This window comes from Rhinatrema bivittatum, chromosome 19, assembly GCF_901001135.1.
Source record: "Rhinatrema bivittatum chromosome 19, aRhiBiv1.1, whole genome shotgun sequence".
Classification (NCBI taxonomy): domain Eukaryota; kingdom Metazoa; phylum Chordata; class Amphibia; order Gymnophiona; family Rhinatrematidae; genus Rhinatrema; species Rhinatrema bivittatum.
The window spans coordinates 38,554,618-38,577,856 of NC_042633.1; the positions used below are offsets into that span (position 1 = coordinate 38,554,618).

Sequence of the window (23,239 nt, forward strand, 5' to 3'; positions counted from 1 at the left end):
GACCTCCCCGTGCGAGCCTTTGCGCGTGTTTCGGCCTGGGAAGGTGAAGCGCTCTACTCTGGCCTGCCTACCTCAGTTTGAAGTTTGGCCCTCGGCCAAGCAAGGTCAGGCGGCTCCGGAGAAGAAAACTCTCAGGATCGTTGGGTTTTTTTTGTTGTTTTTTTTAGTGCAGTTGATCCCCGTCCCTGGTAAAACTGGAGCCTCCCTTCCGTAGCCGGCAACGATGTCGCTGTACAAACTTCAGACATACACGACAGGTGTTTCCTGGTCAGTGTCTGTGGGCAGGGGGGGAAGCTTTAGCTAATGAAGCCCTTAGGACCATAAGCCCTCTGGGGCAGGGACCCCAGCTCCTATAACTCGCCTCCAGCTTGGGAGAGTAAGACGGACGACTTTCCGAGCGGAGGAACGGCCGTCAGCGTAGCTGGGTTTTAAAAAAAAAAAAAAGGTTTGGATGAGTTCCAGGGTCCGGTCGTGCACCGGTTAGGCGCCAGCTTTTGGAGCGTGGGGGGGGATCTCGTACCTTTTGGCTGAAGCTCTGATGAGAACCTTACCCGCATGGAAGAGACCCTCAGCTCACTGGAAATGCCCCGGGGGGGGGGGGGGGGTCTGTACCGGGACCTGTGCTATTTAGCCTGTTCATATCCGATCTGAAGGATGGGGAGGACGAGCGAGCTGACCGAGCGTGCAGATGACGCAAAAATGTTTCGAGTCCTTAAAACGGCGACGGGTCGTGAGGGACTGCAGGAGGGGGACCCCCTGGGACCGGGAGTCTGGGATCCTGTAAAGGGCAGGCGCAATTTAACGTGCACAAGCGCAAAGCCAGGAAGGTAGGGGGGGGGAAATAATCCCGACTGCGGGCACCCAAGGCCGGGCCCCCCCCGCGTTAGGGGTCGCCACCTAGGAAAAGGAGCCGGGAGTCCCCGTGGACGGCGTCTTACAATCTTCAGCTCGGGGCGCGCTGGCGGTCAGAAGGACAAATACAACGTTAGGAATTATTTGCAGGGGAAGAGGGGAACAGAACGGAGAATAAATTAATGTCTTCGCATAGACGCACGGGGGGACCGCATCCTGAGTATCGCGTGCAGTTCTGGTCGCCCCCATCTCAAAAAAAAGACGCGGCGGACATAGGAAAGGTGCAGAGAGGGGCAGCCAAAATGATAAAGGGGGGTGGAAAATGTCCCCGATGGAGAAAGGCTCTTTAGCCTGGAAAAGGGGCGGCTGAGAGGGGATGTGACTGAGAGTTATAAAATCATGAGTGGGGGTGGGACGGGTAAATAGGGAACGGTTATTTATCCTTTCTTATAAACACTAGGACTAAGGGGCACTGCGTGAAACCAGAAACCGGCAGATGTAGAACAAAGCATAGGAAGTATTTTCTCAGCGCACGGTCAAGCTGTGGAATCTGTTCCTGGAGGACGTGGTGAAGGCTGCTAACCCGGTGGGGTTGAAGAGAGGATTGGACAAGTTCCCGAAAGGATACGTCCGTGAACAGTCACTGACCAGGCAAGACCTGGGATATTAAGCCGGCGCTTATCCCTGGGATACAGGAAACGCATCGGCTACTGGGGACCCGGCGGGTAACCTGTGACCTGAACTGACCGCTGTCGGAGACGGGATGAGAGGGGCTCGAAGGACATTGGGTCTGATGACGGTCGAGCAGCACGAGATACTGGCAGTGTTTGAAATCCGGAGAGTATCCCGTTTGGGTGGAGGGTGGGGGATAGGCTGATTCTTGTGGATTTCTGCCCACCGTATGCCGGCGCGGTTAAAGCAACGAGTTCGGGGGAAGTCCCTGGTTCTGCCTTCTGCTGAGTTTCTTGAGACGTGACCGTCTGGACTTTGTTTACCCAGACGTAATCATGTTAACCGCACTCTTGCTTGAGATTGCCATCGTGCAGGCCGGGGGGGGGGGGGGGTGTGTTTCCACCCCGGAGGTGGCTGCACGCATGTTTGCGATGCATTAAAAGTTGTGTCGTTTTCCGCTGAAAATTCCTGCTTCTGGATGACTCTCCCCCTCCGTCATCCGAATGATATAATTGCAGCCATTTACAGAGGTGGCGTGTGCTGTAATTAGTGGGGTCATACTGTGATTTAACGTACTCGGAAGCCAAGGAATGTGTTCTGTAACAGGGAAAGCATTTCGTGTTTTGGCGTTCTGATGCCGTCTAGCAGAGCCTGAACTGCTTTTTCCTGATCTGGCGCCCTTGACGGTGTTGCCAGTGATGAGATATCCCGGGGGGGGGGGGGGGAAATGTTGCAACAACGCTGAGGTTGATTTTCGAAGTGCTTTGCGAGCGTGCAACCCTAGTTTATGTACGCAAATCGCACCGCCCGGGAATTCTGAGTTTAAAAGTGTGCAGGAAACCCGGTTTCTCGCCAATTTTTTTTTTTTTACCCACAGTTGGAGTAGGCGCTCTGGAGTGGGGGGGGGGGGGGGTGGAGGTGAGGAGTTGGGGGGCCGGGAAAAAGGATTTTTTTAAACTCGTGCTTTCGATTTTGTTTTCAAAAGTACGCGGCATGAATCCCACGTGTGCAAAGGTTACGCCGGCTTGTGATTGCGGGTGACTGCGTGTGGATGCCCCGCTGGCACAAACCGGTTTTGAAAATTCGGGGTAAAGTCGGCAGATACAAGGTAGCTGCAGGAACGAACCCCCCGTGTGGGTAGCTTGTAAAATCGCCCTCTTTACGTCTCGTCTCCGGAGGTATTCATCCTGCAGCTCCGGAATCCCCTAAACCTGGCAGAAAGCCGTGCAACGGGTGGACTGGGGTAGGTGGATGATATTTTGTTGGGCGGGATGGAAAGATGTGAGAAGAGGGGACTGGGTCACTGCTTAAGGCGGCACTGTGAAATGGTGCACCCAGGATAACTCGGCTCTCGTGCTTAAAACGGCTAACGGTGGACTCGGGACGTCGTTACGCGGTGGAGGAGCACGATGGTCCACCCGGTCGAGATTTTGCTCCACTTTGGCGTAAACGTGGAAGTAAATTCCCATATGCGAGCCAGGTCCGGCTCACCCCCCCCCCCCCCCCCTTCTTCCGTGTCTTATACCCGACCTCTGAGCCCTTGTGCTGTCGCTGCTCTCCATATCTGCCCAGAGCCTGACCAAAGTCTGTTACGGCAATGGTCCCCGCTGGTCGGCTATTTCAGACCTGGCCGTCTTCAGCTTTGCTTCTTACAAGGCCGATATTTCAGCTAACGATCAAGACTCCCTTCTCTGTCTTATCAGTAAGTTTTTTGCAGTGGTCCCCACAGCCAGGAAGGTCAGAGAGGCTACTGTAAATGAAGTCCGCTCTGACCACGCAGCGGAATGTACGTCACGCGATTGTGTCAATGGGCAGGCCAAGCCTTGAATGTTGCCTCTTGTTTAATGGGTGTAACCTGCTGGGGATAGGCTACTGGTCTCTCTCGTCTACTTGTCTAGAAGAGTAAAAGTTGGGTGCAAGTCTTTTTTTTTTTTTTGTTCTTTCTGTGTTGCCGTACTTCTCATCTTCTCATTCAGCTGAAGGTTGGCAGAATTTCCGCCCCTTGTTAACTTTTCCGGATGGTTGGTGGGACCTGGGAGGTGGTGGTCGTGTAACTCACAGGTGAAAGAGAGCGAGTTGTGTTGGTGGGCTTGGGCCAGGCGGCACATTTTGAGGGGGAGGGGATGGCCTATCCACTATTCACCTTTTTTACCCCCATTTTATTATTTTTTTGCCCTTTTCAGTTATCCGTTTTGCTGTTAAAAGCAGCCTAAGCTCCAACGTGCAGACGGACTGGCGGGAGAGGGTGGCTCCTAGATCCTAAGCTTTGCCGGACTGGTTGTGCATGCAGGCGTGGGGAGGGGGCTTGGTCCTATGAGGGTCACTAGGGTCGGGGGGGGGGGGGGCAAGAGCAATAACATTGTCCGGGGGCATCTGGGGGCTTTGGCTGTTGGGAGAGCGAGGGCCTGGTTTCCGAAAGCTTCTTCCATGGACAGGAGCCAGCCCGAAACCCGTGTCTCTGCAGCACGCAGCTGGAAGTTTGTGTCCGCGTTGGACTCCTGGAATTGTCCATCTTGGAGATTGATTTTTACTGATTAAGGTGAAAACGCAGAGTCCCAAACTCTACTTAAAACTGGGCTGGAAATGTTTTGGACCTGGAGCTCAGAGCGTGGTGCGATCTGTTTATTAAAATGCATTTTATTTTGGTTTGTTTAGTTTTCTGCTCTTGTGTTCTGGTTCGCACAGCACGTGCGTACATTTATGTGTGTGTGTGTATGTAAAGCCTCGTGCTTAGCTTGGGAAAGGCGCTTTGCTACTCGGGAATCCACCTGTAGGAGAGAAGGTGAAGAGTAACTTGGAAGGTGTTGTCTGATGAGAATCTTGTGGCCCCCTCCCCACAGACATCCTGCTCGATCTCCCTCACCCTTACCCCCCCTCCCTTGTATCTGTTCCAAACGCACTTGATAACTCTGTCTTCGTATTGCCTCACTCTCCCTCTTCCCAGCTCCACAGCTCGACCCCCTCGCCCTTGAAATTTTTTTCTTTTCTATGGCGAATGGTTTCCTCCTTAATACTTTATTGAAGGCATTAAGAAACATTCAAATGCCTATCATATTCCCCGCTTTCATAAGCCTCTCTGGGTGGGGCTTGTGTGGCTGGCCCAGTACGTTTTTGGTAGCCCTCCTCCGAGCTGCTTCGGTGTCCCACCAAAAGCCTGGCTCTTCATCTGACGTGAAGGGGGGGGGGGGGGGGAGCACATTTCTGAACTCCCTCAGTGTCCTGGGATGAACTTCCATAAGCCTCCTAGCTCTTCCCATACGTTCTCTTCTGTAAACGGAGATTCGTCTACTCCCCTCCAATGCCTTGTTAATTAGCGAGGGTCCTTCTCCAGGGTCTTCTTTAGTGAACACCGAACTGAAGTATTTGTTTAATATTTCTGCCATTTCATCATCTCTCTCTCTCCACACATCGATCATTGTCACCTTTCAGTTTCACTCCACCACTTCCGGGCCTCCCTTCTCTCTCCGATTGTATCTGAAAAATGTTTTGTCACGTTTACATAGATTAGGCCGTCATTGTACACCGGTGTCTCTCCTGCATGTTCACCGTGGATCTCCTGAAAAGCCTGCATGGCAGTGGGGGTGACTTGGGACAGATTTGGGAAGCCCCGAGGTAGATGCGTGAGGGAGAGAGGAGGCTCTTCGCAGTGTTTTTAATACGTTAAAAAAAATATGAGAGCAGAAGAATGGCAGAGGCCTTTTGTGGTGGAGCTACGGCCACTGCAGGACTGAATGACATGCAGCGCGGAGGGCGAGTCCGTTGAACAGGGCCAGCATTCAGACATCAGAAGCACTGCCCAGCTTCACGAAGAGGACCCTTCCCGTGGCGTCGGCAGCCCCGGGCAATTGCTCTGCTCACCCTCCCTAAAGCTAGCCCTGCCTACAAGTCCTTGCCGTAAGCCTCTTTCTGTATTAATGGAGCAGCTGGCTTATCCCCCCGCTCACCTATCAGATGGAGCAGCTCAGAGACCCTGCTTTATCTCTGGCTGTGGCTATTTTTAAAATCGCTCAGCATTTCAGAGGAAATTGCCTTTGTGGAAAGCCCAGGGACAGCTCTTATTATGTCGCCAACGAGGCTGATCTCCGTGCATCCGAAGCTCTGGTTTGTAGATGGGGGGGGGGGTCTTTGGTCACAGAGATCGTAGGAGGTAGGGCGAAAGGGGGCAAACTGGAGGAGTCTCGAGCTTCAGGGCTACCGCTGCTGCTTATTTCTATAATGCAACGCGACGCATGCAGCGGTGCGCAAATTCGCGTAAGAGACGGTCCCTGCTCTGCGGGACTTGCAGCGTAGTCGGGGCAAACACACAGGACCACGGGAGACTTCATGAATTTCATTTATTAAGAAACGGTTGACATCAACAAGGCTTTTGCAATATGGACCCCCCCTAGAATTGTGGAAGCCCAGCTTACCACCTTCTCCCAAAATTCGCCTGTCACCCAGCGGCTCCACCCAATATGAATAAAGGACCCTACGCCGTCATAGCTGTGCCGACAGGAATTCCTGTATAGCAGGATATAATTTATGGAGTCCTTCGGGCGTAAGATACCAGCTGGAAAGTGTTTTACAACCATTTTCAATCAAAAGTGAGGGGGGCGGAGCACTTGTTTACCATCAAGCAACATTGGTCCCAAGATGTCTCATCCACACCTGCCCCAGGTCGTGCTCTCCTGTCAGTATAGTTTTACCTTCAGCTCCTCGTTTAGCTGAATGCGTCCTTTAGAAATGATCCCAGGTACTTTATACTCATTATCACATTGCAGTTTGAATAATGATCTCCACTTGGATATCGCTGATGGGACCCCTTCCCGTCGGAGAAAGCTCACTGCATGAATGCATGGAAACCGGTCCTTCCCAGTCGAGGGAAACCTTCTTCTCTGTAAGACATCAAAAACGAGCACTCCTCTGCCCTTGCAGAGTTGACCAAACACGGTTAGACCAATCGTTTGCCACCTTTTGAACATCCGAGAGCAGGATCCCAGAGTGCAACCCTTACTATACAAAAAAAGGCAACCTATAATGATGATTCCCATTTCCTATCAGCCACCGTTTCCATCTCTTCCAAAGAGATAGCATTAGTTCTGTATATGGCGACTTGCGCTCCTTAACTCCACCCAAAACCTTTCCAGGAGCCGTACAAACGAGACAAGGGACACCCCACCATATTCCCTATGCCAAAACACTGTCACCCTGAGTTAGGAAGCAACACACAATACTGCACAACATTGGGCACCCCCTAGACACCTCCCACCCCCTCATTCTTACGTTGATACATTACAGCTCGAGCTACCCGTGGCGGCCTTCACCTTCCTCTGCCATAGCTTGAGGTCTTTGTCGGGAATTGATATTGGGAGGGATCTGAAAAAGGTTGCATAGGCGGGGGGAGTATATTCATCGTGATGGTCACTGTTCTACCTAGCCAGAAGAATCCACTCCAATCCCATTTATCCATATCTTGTGCAATGCCCCTCCAGAGCTTATTGTAATTACGCTAATGCAACTGCTCATATGAGGGGCTAACGTACATCCAAGTTCTTCACTCAGCCCATTTAAAGGGGAACCAGCTACTAGTATCCAACCTTGGTTCTTTCGAGCAGGAGCTTTTAGTGCAAATAGTGCTGGCTGCTCGGTGAGAAGTGGCTTATTTGTGGAAGAAGCCAGTGGCACCTCCAGTACTCTTGGTGCGGTCCCATCTTGGATGAATGCATTACATGGGGAAGCTGACTGCTTACAAGAGAGATACTGTTCAGCACTTCAATAAAATCTGGTCTCTGTATGTGCGATGGCTGGCAAGAGAAATGTCAAGGCTTAGTAGTAGAGGCAACAATACAGAATTAGAAGCCAAATGTCCGATCTGGATTCTTTATTGGACAGAGGCAAATAACATGCAAAAACCTTATTAAATGCAGACAAACCATGGGCGCATCTCGTTTCGATATGGTTGCATTGCATAAAGCATTGAAACATCTAGACATCTGAAATAGCAATCAAACCGCATGTCCAAAATTACGTCACCCAGGTCAACAACTGCCGTGACGATACCATTTCCCAAACACCCTTTATAAAATGGTAAAGACTTTTAATAAAAGACCCACCATTCAGTTTCCTTAATCAAACCATTCAGAGCCACAGTGTCCCACTGAAAAACGAATTTCTGTTCACCCTGCACAAGGAAGCTAGTTGAAGTCTCCACCAAGAAAGCTACAGTGGGATTTGTTCAACACCGCCGTTGGTGGTATGACTTGATTGCAGAGAGTTCACACCTTTCTTTTTCTTGAATAAGGTAACTTCTGTTTTGGATTGGTGTCTCTGCTTCCTTTTGATGTTGTCTTAATCATTAACCAGCCTAGAGAGGGAGCAATGATGCACCCAGGTGTATCCCCGAGTCTTGGGTGAGTGGACAAGCATCCACTCTTCTGCCAGATGGAGGAGTTCACCAAGGCTTCCTCTGCTAAGAGAAACTGTTACTTGTGTAATGACACTTGTCAGTCTGTGAGTTTGACAGACAATTCAGATTAAGTAATATACAGTAGAGCTATACTTACAATTTTTCATGTTCTTGCTGTAATATTGAAATATGTTGACAGAAAAAAAGATTTCCTTGAAAACAATCATTATTAAAACCAGACTGAGATTGCTTAACACCTCCCAGCGGGTAGAGACAAGGCGACGGTTAACACAGGCTGGAAAAAAAAAAAAAAAGCATGTGTGGCCCACTTTACACATGGCTGCCTGATTGGGCTTTATTCCGTGCAGATAGGCTGGTTGACGTGTCCAGTTGGCCACTTTGTCTCATTCGAGGAATAGAATCCCAATGGCAGCGGGACTGGAATTCGGCCGGGGTTATCATCCCGAAGACATTCTTGAGAGATGCGTTCTTCTGACCAGTGTGTCTAAATTTTTCCTTCGGCTTAAAAAGAAATGACCCTATGACCTTTAGAACAGAATCTTTCGTCGTTTGCTCCATAATATAGATGGCTGATTTCATGTTTCAGCTGAAAGATATGATGATTTTTCTTCCAAATATCTATATGAGCTAGATATTCAAACCTAAATATTTAAATAAGTTAGCTGGATAAAACATAGCATGGCTATAATGCTGAATATTCCTGATTAAATCACTAGTTAGCTGGATAAGCGATATCCAGCTAACTTTAGATCTGCTATTGAGCGGGACCAACTTATCCGGTCAACATAGCCTGATAAGTTTGAATATCGCTGCTTATCCGGCTCCATTAAATGGATAAGTTGTGTCTCCCCCAAAACTTCCATTTCCCACTCACCAATTAGCTGGCTAAGTACTTATCCAGATAAGTGGCAGCTGCTAAATGCTGTATATCTATCTTCATTGTAGGCAGGTTGGAGCAGTTATTAGAAGGGCAGGGATACAACATCAAAAACAGTTCACAATGTGCTGTTGCAATGGTTTTCTCTTGTGGTCCTGTCCTTTGTTGAGTGTAGATTTGTGTGTTGTGTAAATCTCATGCATGTGTGAATATGACTTACTGTACACATCATGGCAAACAGATTTAAACTACACTGGTAGATAATTGTAGCCAGATACGTTTCTGCCCTGTTTAATCTGGCTTGGAACCAACCTGGGCACTGATGGGGCCTCTTCATCAACTAAGAGGACATTTCTTGGCTTCTGCCCCGCCTCCTTGCAGTATCGTCTGTTCATTCTCCGGGAGACAGACCACCCGGAGCCCAGTCACATCGAGAACACGTTCGACCGTAAGAATAAAGAGAAGAATATGGAAAAGTCTAAAAGTAAAATGGCGGAAAGCAACATGGCTGGCAAGGAGGCCTCATCCGAGGCTCTGATCTAACTCTCGTTCCTCCTCCCCCACTGATCTGGGCTCCGCTGATCTCCGGGCAGGCACGTCAGGCCTCCTCCGAAACCTCTGAGGCTGGGTGTGTCATTACTTGACAAATGTCTAGGATTAACAGGGTGTTGACTTCCAAGGCAGGTAGGGATGTCATGTATTTTCGTTTGCAAACTCTGATGCAAATGAGTAAGTTTGCATTCCCTGCTACTTTTCTTTTTTTTTTTTTTGTGTGTGGTTTTTTTTTTATAGCTCAGGAGTTCCCTTCTTTCTCATTCGCAATTGCCTGGTCATTTTTTCCCCCCTATTTTCATAGACCCTCTCTCCTTCGTCTGGTCTTGCAGCGAGAGGCCTGAGGCTAGGAGCCGTACACCACAGCTCTTTCTGGAGCTGCGCGTCACGGGGCTCTCAATTTGTCCATCAGGTGTTGCTCTTAAACGATGCCCGTGACACGCTCCCAGAGGTTGTGAATGCCGCCTTGGCAGCGTCCCCTGGCAACCCGGGCACGGGGGAAGACCTAATCCAGCAACTGAACCAGAGATTCTTCACATGGCAGCGGCCACCGGGCTGACACAATAACTTAATTTCGTGATCTTATTCATCAGCACCTTGCCTGATAGCCAGGTTGGGCTTTCTTTAGATCCTCTAAAGGAGGCATCTCCTCGGTTCAGAAGGAGGCGACCATCTGTTAGATCCCACCTGGAGGGCAGGAAGTATGCAGTGCTGGAGGCACATCCACAGAAGGACATTGAGGTGGAGGCAGGTCAATAGAGGACCACCAATACTGCAGGAGCTAAAGATGTGCCCTCAACAAAAGGAAAAGGGATATATGATAAGGAAAGTGGAGATGATAGACACAAAAGTGGCAAAATCCAGACATTCCTGGACTCTGCAGTGTTTGATGAGTGAAAACAGAGGGTCCTTAGTGGGAGGAAGGAGAGAGGGAGAAGACCACAGATTGAGTAAGATCTGTGACAGGAAGGCCCACGAGAGCGGACTGGGTGATCTTTGTCTGCCAACGTCTTCTGCGTTCCTCCCCCCTTGGCCAGAGACCTTTCTGCTCTTACATTATTCCGGTTTCCTTTCTGTGTTCGGCAAAAAATGTTAAAACTAGCCCATGCGCCTGTGGCGGAAAAGGTGCCCTGGCTTGTGGTGCATCTCAGAAAGGTTCTTTTTTTTTTTTTTTACAATAGCAGCCAAACGATAGGACCAGATCCTCGCTCCGTTTGTTGGACCGTGGTCTGCCCCTGTCTCGCTCCCTCTAGAGTAAACAAGAATCTTGGTAAATTGCCTTCCTGTTTTGTAGAGTCTTGGGTTTTTTTTTTTTGAGTCGCTGCTAGTGGTGAAGGAGATTGGGAACACTGTCTGAACGCACATTTCCGGTAACCGAATGGTAGCAGTCGGAGTAGGGATTCCTCCGGCTGCCTTCCTCGGGCTCGGCGTTCCAGGGATGTTTGGAATTCCAGGCTTCTGCAAACCGTGTCAAAACGATTCTCTCTAGCTCTTCAGGACTGGAGAAACCACCCAGGGCCCCTGGGGCACTTAAAGATTTTACTCTGGCTCTGAATGTATCTCATCGGGCGGGGGCGGCCTGGTAACCGGAGAGAGAAATCGTCGCAGAGAAGGTTCCTGGAGAAAGGACAGTTACGGGGGCCATCGGCTGGGAAAGCCTTGCTGGTTTCGGTTGTTGCAGTCCAACCAACATTTATTTCTATCGGATTAGTTTAATTAATGCACATAGGGTTTCATTGTAATAAAAAGCCACCCAAAGCTGAAATGGCCCCTGTGTGTGTATATATATTGCTGTAGGATGCAACACCAGGCATCGTTGGATATCTGGCCAGCATTCGGTCTAGAAATATTGAAACAGACAACCAACGAAGGCCCGGACCTATCCAGTCTGGGGGGGGGAATAAGCATGGGGGGGGTGGTAAACCTGCGCAGAGTGGTAATTACTTACCCTTAACAGAATTGCAAGGGATCAGCTACCCTAAGGCTCGATGCTTTTGATGTAACTACAGCATCGCGCTCTGTTTCGGTGTCAGTGGGGCGGTGGTGGGAGATGAATTGGATTCAGACGGCAACCAGCATCGCCAGAGGAGTCTCACCACCCCCCCCGTGCCCAGGGTGCCGGCCGCTCTCTCTGGTGACCATCGTGGCTCTCGCACACCGATGTTTGGCCCTGCTTGAACGGTAGTGAAGGTCACGGGTGGACAGTAATTGGACAATACTTTACTAGTGGAAGGGGGGCCCCTGGACTCGCATTGTTTTGGTGGGTGGGTGGCTGGTGGGGGGGCTTGTTCCTGGCAGTTTCCGCCTCGGCTGGAACTGGTGGGGTGGTGGGATCCGGGCTTGCGTGTGGTACCAGGATTCCCTCTGCAGCCGTGGGCCCGAAATCTGGATGGTGATCGGGACTCCACGGGTGTGGGGGTGAACGCTGCTTCCGTGGAATTCCCAGCCCCCCCGACCGAGAATCGGACTCTCTCTGGTCCTCCTCCACGCGGTTTGGGTTAACACGCCGCCTCCTGAATCCGTGAGGGCCGGCCCTCGGACGTTCCGCCGCTGGGCGTCTCTCGGATACCCAGAAGCAAAGCCCGGGCCCTCCTCTCGGGTCCCGGTTTCTCAGCAGCTCACGGGTTCGCTCGTATCGGCTTTCCCTTTTAAGTTAGTGCTTCTTCTGCCTCTAAAGTTGTTTTTTTTTTTCCTCCCCCACTCCGGGTTGCCGTATTGATGTTTTGATGCATTAACTTGCTTTATGTGAATGTGTTTTTGCTGATGTATTAGTTTCTTGATGGCATTAGATTATGATATATTGATGCTTTCTTTTTTATTACCGTACAACGCGAACCGCTCCGGGCTGCACTTTTTGGCACGGGGAAGGCCGACTGGAAATGTAAATTAACATAACATAGCTCTTCAGGGCGAGAGAGAGAGAGAAACTCCCAGGGCTGAGCCCAGCCTCGACGGTTCCCCCCTCTCTCCCCCCCACACGATGCCGCGCCGTCGTGCACCAGAGGTTGCCCCCAACAGAAGGGTTCAAACTGGTTACAATAGATACGGAGGGGGGAGGCGGACGGATCGCAGGCTCGATGCCCCGTGAATGGCAGCGTGACCGCGTTCAGAGCCGCTGCCGTGCACGTGATGGCCTCTCTGCAGAGAGTCGGTGACGGAGCCGGGGATTAGAGGGCCCCCGTGTCGAGGCTCCTCGCTTCCTTCCCGTACTGTGATTGGCGTTCCCGGTGGTGGAGGACCTCCTGCTTGACGTGCTGGGAGTAGGGAGAGTTTGGGTATATGGGGGCGATATTCCGCTCTGCATTTTTGATGCTATGTCCCTCTCGGAAGAGATTACCCTGTCCCCGTGTCCTTATTCTCACCGCTCCGCGTTTCTGGGCTCATTGGTCTAAAGACGGCTTTAGACCGTTGATGATTTTTGCTTTATCATTTTTTTTTTTTCTCTTTAATGTTCATTGCTTTGCCTTTTGCTTTTTTTTTTCTTTTCAAGTGTATATTTGTATGTTACCGTCAAAAGCATAAATAGTAGAATTTTTGTTTTTTAATTCACTGTAATTTCATGGGGGTGACTGGGGAAGAGGAGTCCTGGTCGTTACGCAGTGGTGACCCCCCCTCGCTGCGGGATTCCAGTTCGTGGCTCCCGGCCGAAGACCCGGGCTCGGTGACTTGCGTGGGGCTTATAAAACAGGAGAAAGAACGTCCCCCACCTCCTTGACAGTTGTGAACGAAGGATCCCTGCCCTCCAGTAGACCCGATAAGAGGCTCATTGTGGTTGAACCGGCAGTAGGAAAAGAGCAGGTGTTGTGCCAAAAAAAATTAAAAAAAAAGTTTGGACCAGTTTTTTTTGTTGGACAGGTCCATTAATACTTATTAGCTAGGCAGGAACATGGAGCGCCACCTCCTACATCTCAGAATGAGTAACAGGGAAGGGATCCTCCGGATACTCGCAGGCAATCCAGACTGGCCACTGTCGGAGAGACAGGGTGCTGGCCTCGATGGACCGTTGGGCTGACCCAGCCTGGCACTTCCTATGTGCTTACGGAGGACTGCAGGTACGTTGGGTTCTTCTCTTCAACTCTGGTGGCTCGAGCAGGGTTTAGGGCCCGGACGTAGACCCCGTTTCTGGCACCCGCGGTGCCCGAAGCTTTGCACGTTTGGCTGGTTTGTAATCCCTAGGCTGAGAGTGAGTTTGGTGTTTCACTGTGTTTATTCTTGGGTGACTAATGGAGTAATGACATAGCGACTCACCCTACAGTAGGTTTGAGGTGGTAATTACTTTGTATGCGGTCACAGCTCCCAGTCTGGTAATTAGAGCCGTTTCCTCTCCCTGTGTGCAAACAGAGCTGGGAGAGTAATTAGAAACTTGGCTTTCTTAATAAGCTGGCTGTTAATGCGGCCATTGAAAGCAAAGACTTTTTTACACTGTAAATTGCTAATTATTATCTTGAAGTTACTTGTTTGTCCCATCCTACTGATCTCCTGCTTTCAGCATGGGCTCTTGTCTTCTTATCGTCTGCTGTTGTTAATGCCTATCCATGGCTCGTCTTGAATACTTGCTGGTCTCCTATGGCATCTTGGATTTTTGGATGTTGGTTTGTCTGGCATTTGCCGTTTATCTGGAATATGGGATTCACCGATTGCTTTGCTGTTCGTGATTAGACAGAGTGGATCGTGTGGTTAATTTGATAAATAAGTAGCAGAAGGTAGGCTATAGTAGGGGGGAGTTTGGAAGCAGGAGGCACCTGAACTTGGTGAAGTCCAGAAGGCAACTAGGTTGAAAGACCCCCCCCAGGGCGCACAACACTGAGATGCGGCATGATTCGCGGTGGAGAAGCTCGTTCTCGCAGAAACCTTGGAGCCCTTGCTCGTGGCTGCTGGACACCTCGTGGGTCCGGCGGGATCTAAGGTGTTTCACTAAACAGCAAAGAGGACATTTCATCTTACTTTCTTTTCCAACACAAAATCGAGTGGCCGAGATCCCACAGCGTTGACTTTTCTCGCGGTGCCAGCAGGGAGCCTGGAAAGGCCTGTGCAGGAAAACGAATGCCCTTTCAGCACAGAGCAGTGGCGTCGTCCCCTCCCCCTGCTGCCGGCGACTGGAGCGCTCCCTGAAAGTGGGGTCCACGAGATGAAAACGGGTGCCAGCAAATTAGAGGCTGGGGGCAACGGTTCCTCTGCCAGTAAAGGGGAGCAATGATCAAATTTTAGGGTGAAACGGAATTTCAAGATAAGTAACCTCGGGAGCGTGTGGCCCTAGATCATATCCTTTCAGAGGTAAAAAAAAAAAGAGAAATTACTGTCTGCGGGGAAAGCCGTGGTCCATTTGAAGCCTTGACAATCAGCGCTGTTGTTCGCGAGTTTCAAACTAGGACTAATTCAGCCCCCGTTTTGTGTGTGTGTGTGTGTCTGTCTGTCTGTCTGCATGCTGTCCTGTACTTCAGAAGCACACCTTGCACGTGGCCGCCCTTCCCGTGCGACCCGAGCCTTGATGCTTCAGTTGGGCCTGGATGCAATTCACTGATCTACCTTAAGGTTGTTTCCACTTCCCCTAGCAGCTGTCAGGTTTGGAAGGGCATCCCCAGTGACGTGGCATTTCGGAAAGCCCTGGGAGTCGTAAAAATAAACACCTGAATGGTGATCTTGCCAGCTGTGTGCAGGGCGAGTCGCTACGTGTTGGGCGTGGGGTTCACTGTTCCTAAAATAGTTGCTGGTTAGAACGTGTGGCTTTCGTTTGTTATGTAAAACCGATTTGTGTTTTCGTTTACTGTAAGCCGCGTGGATCTTTTTTTTATTTGGATTTGCGGGTAATCGAAGATGACATGAACTGAACTAAAACTGGACTTTGCCTGGGTGAGTCTGCTCCTTCCTAATGGGACCTCTCGGCCCAGGGCCTTCAGGGAAGCCTGCACTCTTGACTCTGCTCGCTGTGGAGGCCTTGCACCCAGCGGTCACAGGAGGAATCCCTGAGTCACCAGGCTTTTATTAGCAATCTGATCACAGGAGGTAAGAATTTAAAAGGGAGGGAGGGAGGGAGAAACCCCGATGGTGGTAACGTTTCGAATTTACGTAGGTCGTCTACCCATCCCACTGGATCCCCTCCTCCTGTTATGTGAGTGACTTGAAGTTTATAACCTTTAGCTGTCTTTGGATTAAAAGTCGAATGGAGCAAGGATGACGACATTAAGATTACCAGGAAATAAGCCATTGTAACAATGCCTGACTACCACCCCTCATTACTCAAAAAAAAAAAAAAAAAGGGGGTGCAGCTACTTAATTCGTGGTTTAAATGACTCTGGACCGGAGCTGCTTCAAGTCCCACCTTGAGTTTTTTTACCCTAAGAAACCCGGCCTGAAAAAGTGGTGGCAGCCCCGGCAAATGTCTCTCGCTTCTTGGTTGTCGACCATCTGGGAGAACCAGTCCTGATGGTCAGGGGCTAGGGCCAGATTTGGAAAGGCCACCCTGAACTTCTCATTCTGGAAGGAACCTGTACTCCACGTCGAACGAACCAAATCGGCAAAACAAAATGGCCGGTGGATCCCTCCGCCGCCTCCGTGCTCTTCCCGTTCCACTGGTCATGAGCTATTGGCGTGTCGAGCACCTTGTGCCGGTTCAACACGGATTACAACCCTTCCCACCCCCATTGACCCTCGACGGTATCAAAGATCATCTCTCTCCCTTGGACGGCTGTATCCGTACTTGGGACGTGTAGGACGTTTTATTCAGAAAACCTGAGCCCTTTGTGGCGCGGTCCGACCTCCGTTTTACCCTTTTCTGTGCTGCTGCAAAACGCTTCCCCTTTTCTGCGCGCGAGAAGGCAGTACTCGCAGATGGATCTGTGCGCGGGGCAGGGAGGGAGCGGGTGCTGATACGGGTCTTCATATTAATAGTTCGTTAGAAGCGGCAGGTTGTCCTCCGCCCGAGTTTTGGAATGTAAACCCGAGGAGCTACATCCTATGGAGAGACTGCCATTTCTTTCGGCTGATCTTCAGGTTGAAGGGTCACGGAGTCCGCCCTCCTGCGCCTTGCGCCTTGGTGGTCGGTATGGTTGGGTTTTTTTTCTTTTATTGCCTTCCTAGGATCTTTTGTAGTTTTTTGTTTGTTTGTTTTTTTAACGCCAGTTTTGAAAGCCTGGTTTTGATGTCGCTTACTAAAGTTTCGGGGTGGGATGGGAGAGGGGGGTTCGCGTTGTGGTACCGCACGCCTCCTGTGGGCTAATCCACCCTGATTTAAGGGATGTGTTCCCGGAGCGTTCCTTCCCGCAGGAGGACTTAAGTTATCCATAAAGAAGAAATCACCCAGCCGCGAAGCGCTGTGGGAATACCCATCCTCCCTGGTGAAACTCAGGCAGAGACCCTAAGGCCCCCAGCTACTCCCGGCCCAGTTTACGGTATTTCCTTGTGGTGTTACAGACCCCACCCCCTGCTTCTCTCTGGCTCTCCCCCCTCACTTTGTTGCAACAAGGTGGGGGGACACGGACCCTCCCCTGTTTACCCCAGGCTCTTGGTTTTGCTTCTGCACCGCCTCCTCCTCCGTTCTGTGCACCAGTTGCCCTTTCCTCCTGCCGTCACTGGCGACTCTGAGCCTCATGCCCGTGAGCCGGGATGGATGTTGCGGCTGCAGTTTTTCACGTCCTCCGTCCACCTGCCCCTCCCATCCCGGGGTTTTCAAGTCTCTCTCTGGAAGAAAGCCCCGGCTGGCTCAGCCAAACACATCCCCCCCCCAGTGGGAGCAAAATTCATCCCTTTGAAGGTCGCTGAGAACAAATTATAACAAATTCGCTCCGCTATTAAGAGGCATGAGTCATCCTCGGGAACTGGACGCCTTCCAGGGGGAAAGAATAGGGCACTAGTATTTCAGTTGCTGTGCAGTTCGCTTCTGTTATGTTTTCTTGTTTATCATGATTTTTTTTTTTTAAGGAGCATAATAATATTTAAAGGTGAACCGTCTTCTGCCGAGGCTGCAAAAGGAAAAAACCCCGACCAAAATATTTTTCCTCCGATTTTGGGTTAAACAGTAACTCGCAATCCGAGAGAAGCTGGTTTTTTTTTTTTTTGTTTGTTCGGTCGTGACGCGACACTGTGCCATCTCGCTTCCGCCTGACAAAGAGAGAGAGTCGCAGACGTCGGCAGGAAAGGACCGTTCGGCCCAACCCCCATTTTGTCCTCGTCTGCCGGCTTTTCCGTCGCAGGGCCGGTCCCCGTCTTCACTGCCTTCGGCCTCGCGGTGGCTCAGACTTTACCGAAATAGCCCGCTTGGTTCGTCTTTATGAGGGTGAGGGAGAAGGCTCGGAATGGGGTGGACTTGGCTATAACTCTGGAAGGAGAGCTGGAAGCCAAGCAGGAGCCGTTTTCCTATCAAATTTTAGTCAAATCCGTCTACGCGGCGTTGACGACACGCGCTTCTGCGCAGATGACTGGAGCGTAAAGATGGCTCCCTGGGTCAGTAGCCTGAATAAACGTTTGCGAAACTACTGGGCCTACTGGACCTTGATTGCGCAGCCCACGTTTATCCTCCGATAAGTCTGCCGCGCTCGAGGGCCGCGAGCCTGCGTAGAGCCAACGTCTGCCGGTCTGGAATTTGCTGTACTAAACCAGCGGCCGCTTGATTCTGGCCTGATCCGTGCTCAGAGGGCATTCGAGTGTGCAGTGGTGGGGGTCCGCTCTTTCCTGGTTCATGCAGCCAATCGGATCCGTGCTCTAGGGTGGGAGTGCTCATGCGGTGGGGGGGGGGGGGGGGGGGGGGGTGGTAATAGAGTTCCTGCGTCTGGTGAAAGCCTGGGCTGTGTGCTCCAGAGTTGGCCCTTAGCTCGGTGCAACTGTGACCTTGACCCCTCCCCCCACACCGGCAGACCTAGCAGAAAGAATGACCCTGCGTGTGACATGACCTTTAAAAGCAGTAAGGCGCAGCCGGGGCGGGTGGTTTCACATTGAGAAGCCGGCACTGACGCGCGAGGTGCCTGTCCTTCCGCCACACGTCTGTGCCCACTGACGTGCGGGGAAAGTCTGCAGCACTGAACGTTGGCCATTTCGATCCATTTCCTAGCCCGGGAGTCTGAGGCCATAGGGAATTCGGGATGTGCATTTTTTTTTTTTTTTTATCATAACCATATCATAATCATATCATATATCGACTGGGGGGGGGGGGCGGCCTCATGGTTGGAACGATGGACCTGTGAACCAGGGAAAACGAGAGTTCACGTTGCTCGTCCCTTCCAGACCCTCGGGCAAGCCACTTTTACCTCCCAGCTGCCTCGGGGTTCCCCGGTTAGATGCGTAAGTGCTCTGGGGCGTGGGCTTTTGTCATACCTCTCGCTAAAATCGGAATGGTGGTCTAGAAACACAAAGTGTGATTGCCGTTTCAGTCGCGTTTCCAGGAAAGCCAACGCTTGATTTGTGTGACAGCTTGCAGGTCCCTCCCGACCTTTTCCCGTCTCCCGTGCTTCATTCTGAGCAGAGAGAGAGAGAGAGAGAGAGAGAGAGAGAGTCGTTTCCACAGTCCAGGGCTCCTGCAGATTGGATTTCTCTCGGGGGCCCCTCTAAACCTTGGCAGCAGGCAGTGGTAACCAGGGCCGGGCAGCCAGAAACCTGTTTTGTTGTGGCAAGAGGTAAAGAGTTCATCGGCTCGCGCCTGACTGGGCAGAAAGAAAGGATCGCTGAGGGGGATTTCTGGGTGAAAACCCTCGTGCTTCCGCTAAGCCGGCAATGTTAAAACGTAGGAGGCTCCTTCCGAATGTCCCGTTTTTAGCTTTCAGGGTAGGCAGGGGTGTGAGATTATGGATTGCCTTGCAATTATGCGAATTCTGCAGCGATGGCGTTCTCCTCCCTTTCTGGCCAGTTCCTTCTCACAGGGTATCCGTATCCGCTTTCTATTAATCGAAGAATATTCTAGAAGTTTACATCAGACACATTGAAGGTCATTAACCCATCTCTTTCTATCTATCTCTTTCGGGTGAAGATCAAATTCTAGAGGACGGGGGAGGGTACCAGCTCTTCCTCATTGCGTGGCCCACAACTCCGAATTCCCGTTCCGTGTTTGCAGTACTTCAGTGCCGGCATCTGCCGGCTTTGAGTTTTGTCTTATCCCTAGAACGGGGACGAGCTGTGGTTTTGACCTGTCCTCCAGACCTGTGGGTCACCATGCTTAATATTGAAAATGCAGTACCAACGTATTTACAATATATCGAGCCCCAACAAATGGGATTCGACCGTTGGCTAAAATCCGGAGACTTGTGTGTCGCTGGATGGTCATGCGCCCGGGGGGGGTTTGGTCTTGATCTGGGGGAACAAAATGGAGGACTCGCATCTGTATACGTCCTTCTGAAGCCTTGGCCTAGCCATCTTCTCTTTAGCAAAATGCATGGAAAGCTACACTTTTAACATGCTAGCACCAATGAGGAATATTTCTTTGCCGAATGTCTGCCACCTCTTGACGTAGCTACGTAAGACTTGTAACAGTTTGCATGCCCCAAAACTCAGAACTCGGCTTGAGAAGTAACCCCCAGGTGTAGAAATGATGGGATCAAATTGCCCTTCGTGTGCCAAGTCCTTATGCAAACCCTGCTGTCTTTTAGATTCACACAATACAGTATCCTCGGGCCTGCGGCGTCCGGAGCAGAAAAAGACTCGATGATAAAGTTCGGTTAAATCTTGATCTTCTCTTGTTGGCGTGCTCAAGGTCCCTGAGGGTCTTGTTCACATTTCTGTGAGCCACGTCATGTGCCACCAACATAAATAAATGCACATCTTACTCAGTACGTCGATTGAAGGCCGGGTGCTTGACACACACTCAGCTTCTCTTTGCGCGAGATTGTGGGCGTCCTGTTGCATCCACCATCTCCATCTCGGAGTAAATGTTTACTGCCAAGTGCTTAAACACAGTTGGGGAGGCAGAACTCTTCTTTGGATGAACGTTACTGAAGAGCAGGCTGTGTTGATAGAGCCAAGGCTTCTTCGGCCTTCTGGAGTGCCAGTACCAGCCGGCCCGGGATTGATTTTTCTCTGTGTGCACGAGTCCCCGGAGCCAGCCGCCTCCCCCCTCCCCTGGAGATCAAAAGGCTGGCATGAAGGGTTCTCTACAGAGCCAAAGGCTTTTAAAGATTTTCTTCCTCGGCAGCTGGGGAACAGATGAAGTCATCGCTGGTGGTGCTAAGAGAGGACGGGGATTAGCTGGACCTAGTCCCACAGCAAACGGGGCTGGTTAACGACACGCATTAAGTGCTCTGTGCAAATCGTGACTTCATAAGTGCACCCCCTCCAAAATTCAGCTGCAGTTCAACAGAGCCAAGCCAGCACCTGCTTATGCCAAAATGTTCAGCCATGAATAACTGTAGCTAGCAAGTCATGTTTGTTCCAGTAGACTAAAGGTTTCAGGGCTTAGGGGGAAGGGAAGAGGTGGGTAAGAGAGATTTAGAACAGGCCTTGAAATTCTGAAAATGAACTTCCTGTAATGTCTTTTAATTGGACATGGTGGACCGTCCTGAGACAAGATTAATATTTAATACTTTATCAGTTATTTAAAGAAGCCAGTCCCTCTGATGAAAGGTTAGCCGAGGATGTTGCCTCTTGCAGGGAGCCAGCCTAGGTCTCTCAGCTCACCTGACGCCTTTCCACTCCTTGCGCGTCGACGTAATTTGTCAAAGGCGAATATAACTCCAGTGCTTGCCCCCCCCCAGGGCTGGCTGCTCTCAGGGTGTGCAGGCGTTATGTTTTGGTACCCCGCTCTGAGCAACGATTTCGTTGTATTCGTGCATAATATGAATAAAGCGAGCGGTTAAGATGGGTGTGACCGGTTGAGTTGGGAGGGCGTTCGCCGCCTTTACCTGCCGGATGGGCGTTTTCAAAAGTCGGGGGCCTGGCGTAAACTCAAGATTGTCATTCCTCCAAAGTCCCCCCCCCCCCCCCTGCCGATTTCATGTGCTTGCCACTTGTCTGAGGGGGGAGCCTGGTCGGTTCGGAGAGCGGAGGAGTCGTGGGCAGCCTCCTCTGCCATCTGGCGCACTCTAGTAGGCCTCTGGTTCCTCCCCCTGCCGTCCCCTGATAAACGGCGCCTGGGGGGGGGAGGGGGGGTGCCCTGCTTGTTTCCTGGCTCACGCAGCCGGAGAGCGCCGTGCTCCGATCGGTTCTGCTTCCCAAATTCTTGGGGAGCTGAGAGCGGGGAGGGGAAGGGAATTGCAAAACTCGCACGATCTCTCGAAATACTTGCCTGCTTTTCAGTTTCTAGCTTTGGTTGCCGTTTCGGTTGGAAAAAAAAAACGAATGTTGCCCGGAAGTGGCAGGGTCCCCGGTACTGAGAGAATTTAGGTGGCATTAAAAAAAAAAAATGGTCTGATAAAGTGAAGTACTGTTGTATGTTTGGTGGGTTTTGTTTGTTTGTTGGTTTGGGTTTTTTTTTATTGTAGTCCTTTTTGGCCTGGGATAACGGGACTTTTTAAGCTAGCTGAGGGGGAGCATCTTTTGCCACCATAGGCATTTTGCATATCTGAATAAATCTAGAATAATGTTACCTTTCACCTGGGAGAGGGAGCGGCCTGGACTGAGAACCAGCGAATGGAGGGGCAAATCCCACGGCAGCGGGTCGTGGACGGTCGCTTGTGAATGAACTTCTCCCAAGCCCCGTCTCTCTGGCAACCCTGCGCGACGCTAGCCCCAGATAGAATTTCATCTGCCGCGGGAATACGGGCCGCCGGGCACTGCGAGTCTGCTTTCTCCCCCCCCCCCCGCGGCGCACGGAGAGAGAGAGAGAGAGCGCCGCTGTCCTAAAACGCCGATTCCTTGAGAGCTTCTGGTCTGCACGTGTGCTGGCTCAGAGGCCCCCCGCCCTCGGTAAACTGGTACCTGGGAAAATCGTCTTGCTGTTGGACTCGCAGCGGTAATAGGTTAAGGCCCGGAGATGGTTAACGAGCTGATGTTACACAGTGGGTTATCCTGTAACCCGACCACGGCCTGCAGGGAAGACGACATCTGAAGCCTTTTCTGTTCCATTCTCCCCTGTGCGGTAACCGTGCGCGTCAAAAGGGATTTGCATCCATTAACTGAGCAACCTAATCGAGCTGGAAGTCGCCCGGGCAGCCACAAACCCAAGGTTTCTCAGCTTCAGCTGCAAGACCCCCCCCTCGCGTTATTTGTTTATCTTGACGTTTCGCACGCCCGTCGTTCCAGGTTCCTAATTATAACTCGACAGACGAACAAACCAGGACCGGTTACAGAGGAGGTATCCGTAGTCGGGCATCGACTCTCGAAGCCAGGACGAGGATATCTCCCAGCTCTAGAAAACCTGGGGGGGGGAAAAAAAAATAGGCCAGGGCAGAGCCTCTAAGTAGAGTAGCAAGAGGCAGATTTCCAGTCTCGTTACCGGCTGCATGCAGCGAGGCGTGCAGTAAGGTGGCAGCGCGGCTCGCTCGTGGCAAAGGCTGCGTCACGCCTGCAGCAAACCCCGGGATCAGGGTCCCGACAGAATGAGAGAGGGCGAGGAAGCTGCGATCACGTGGCCCATCCCTTGTCGATTAAAATGCCTGGTGCCAGACGACCAGATAGGGTGGGTGATAGGTAACCGGGAAGACTGAGTCTGCCAAATGAATCCGGTCCCCAGTAACCCGATGCCGCGTGTGGAGGAGCACGAGAAGATGCAAAAGCACGAGGAGATGCAAAAGACACAAACGTAGGGCCCTGCTTGCGCGCTGCCAGGACGGCGAAGACCCCACCCTTCCATCCAGGTCTATTAGGTAGGGCCGGCTAAGTCGACTCCTCCCATTTACGACCCTGGAACACCCCTAACTAAGGCAGCCAAATTCTGGCCGGCAGTCTTATTGGCTGTCTAGAATTTAACCGGATAAATGCCCATCTTCATTCGGCCGGATAACTTTTCAGCATGGGCCTGTATG

The 23,239-nt window shown here is 51.2% G+C and overlaps 1 protein-coding gene across 1 annotated transcript in view; it reads left to right on the forward strand.

The window, feature by feature from the left end:
* LOC115080393 (serine/threonine-protein kinase N1-like) overlaps positions 1 to 23,239 on the forward strand; it is a 60,271-nt gene that overhangs the window by 5,921 nt on the left and 31,111 nt on the right. The window lies entirely within an intron of this gene.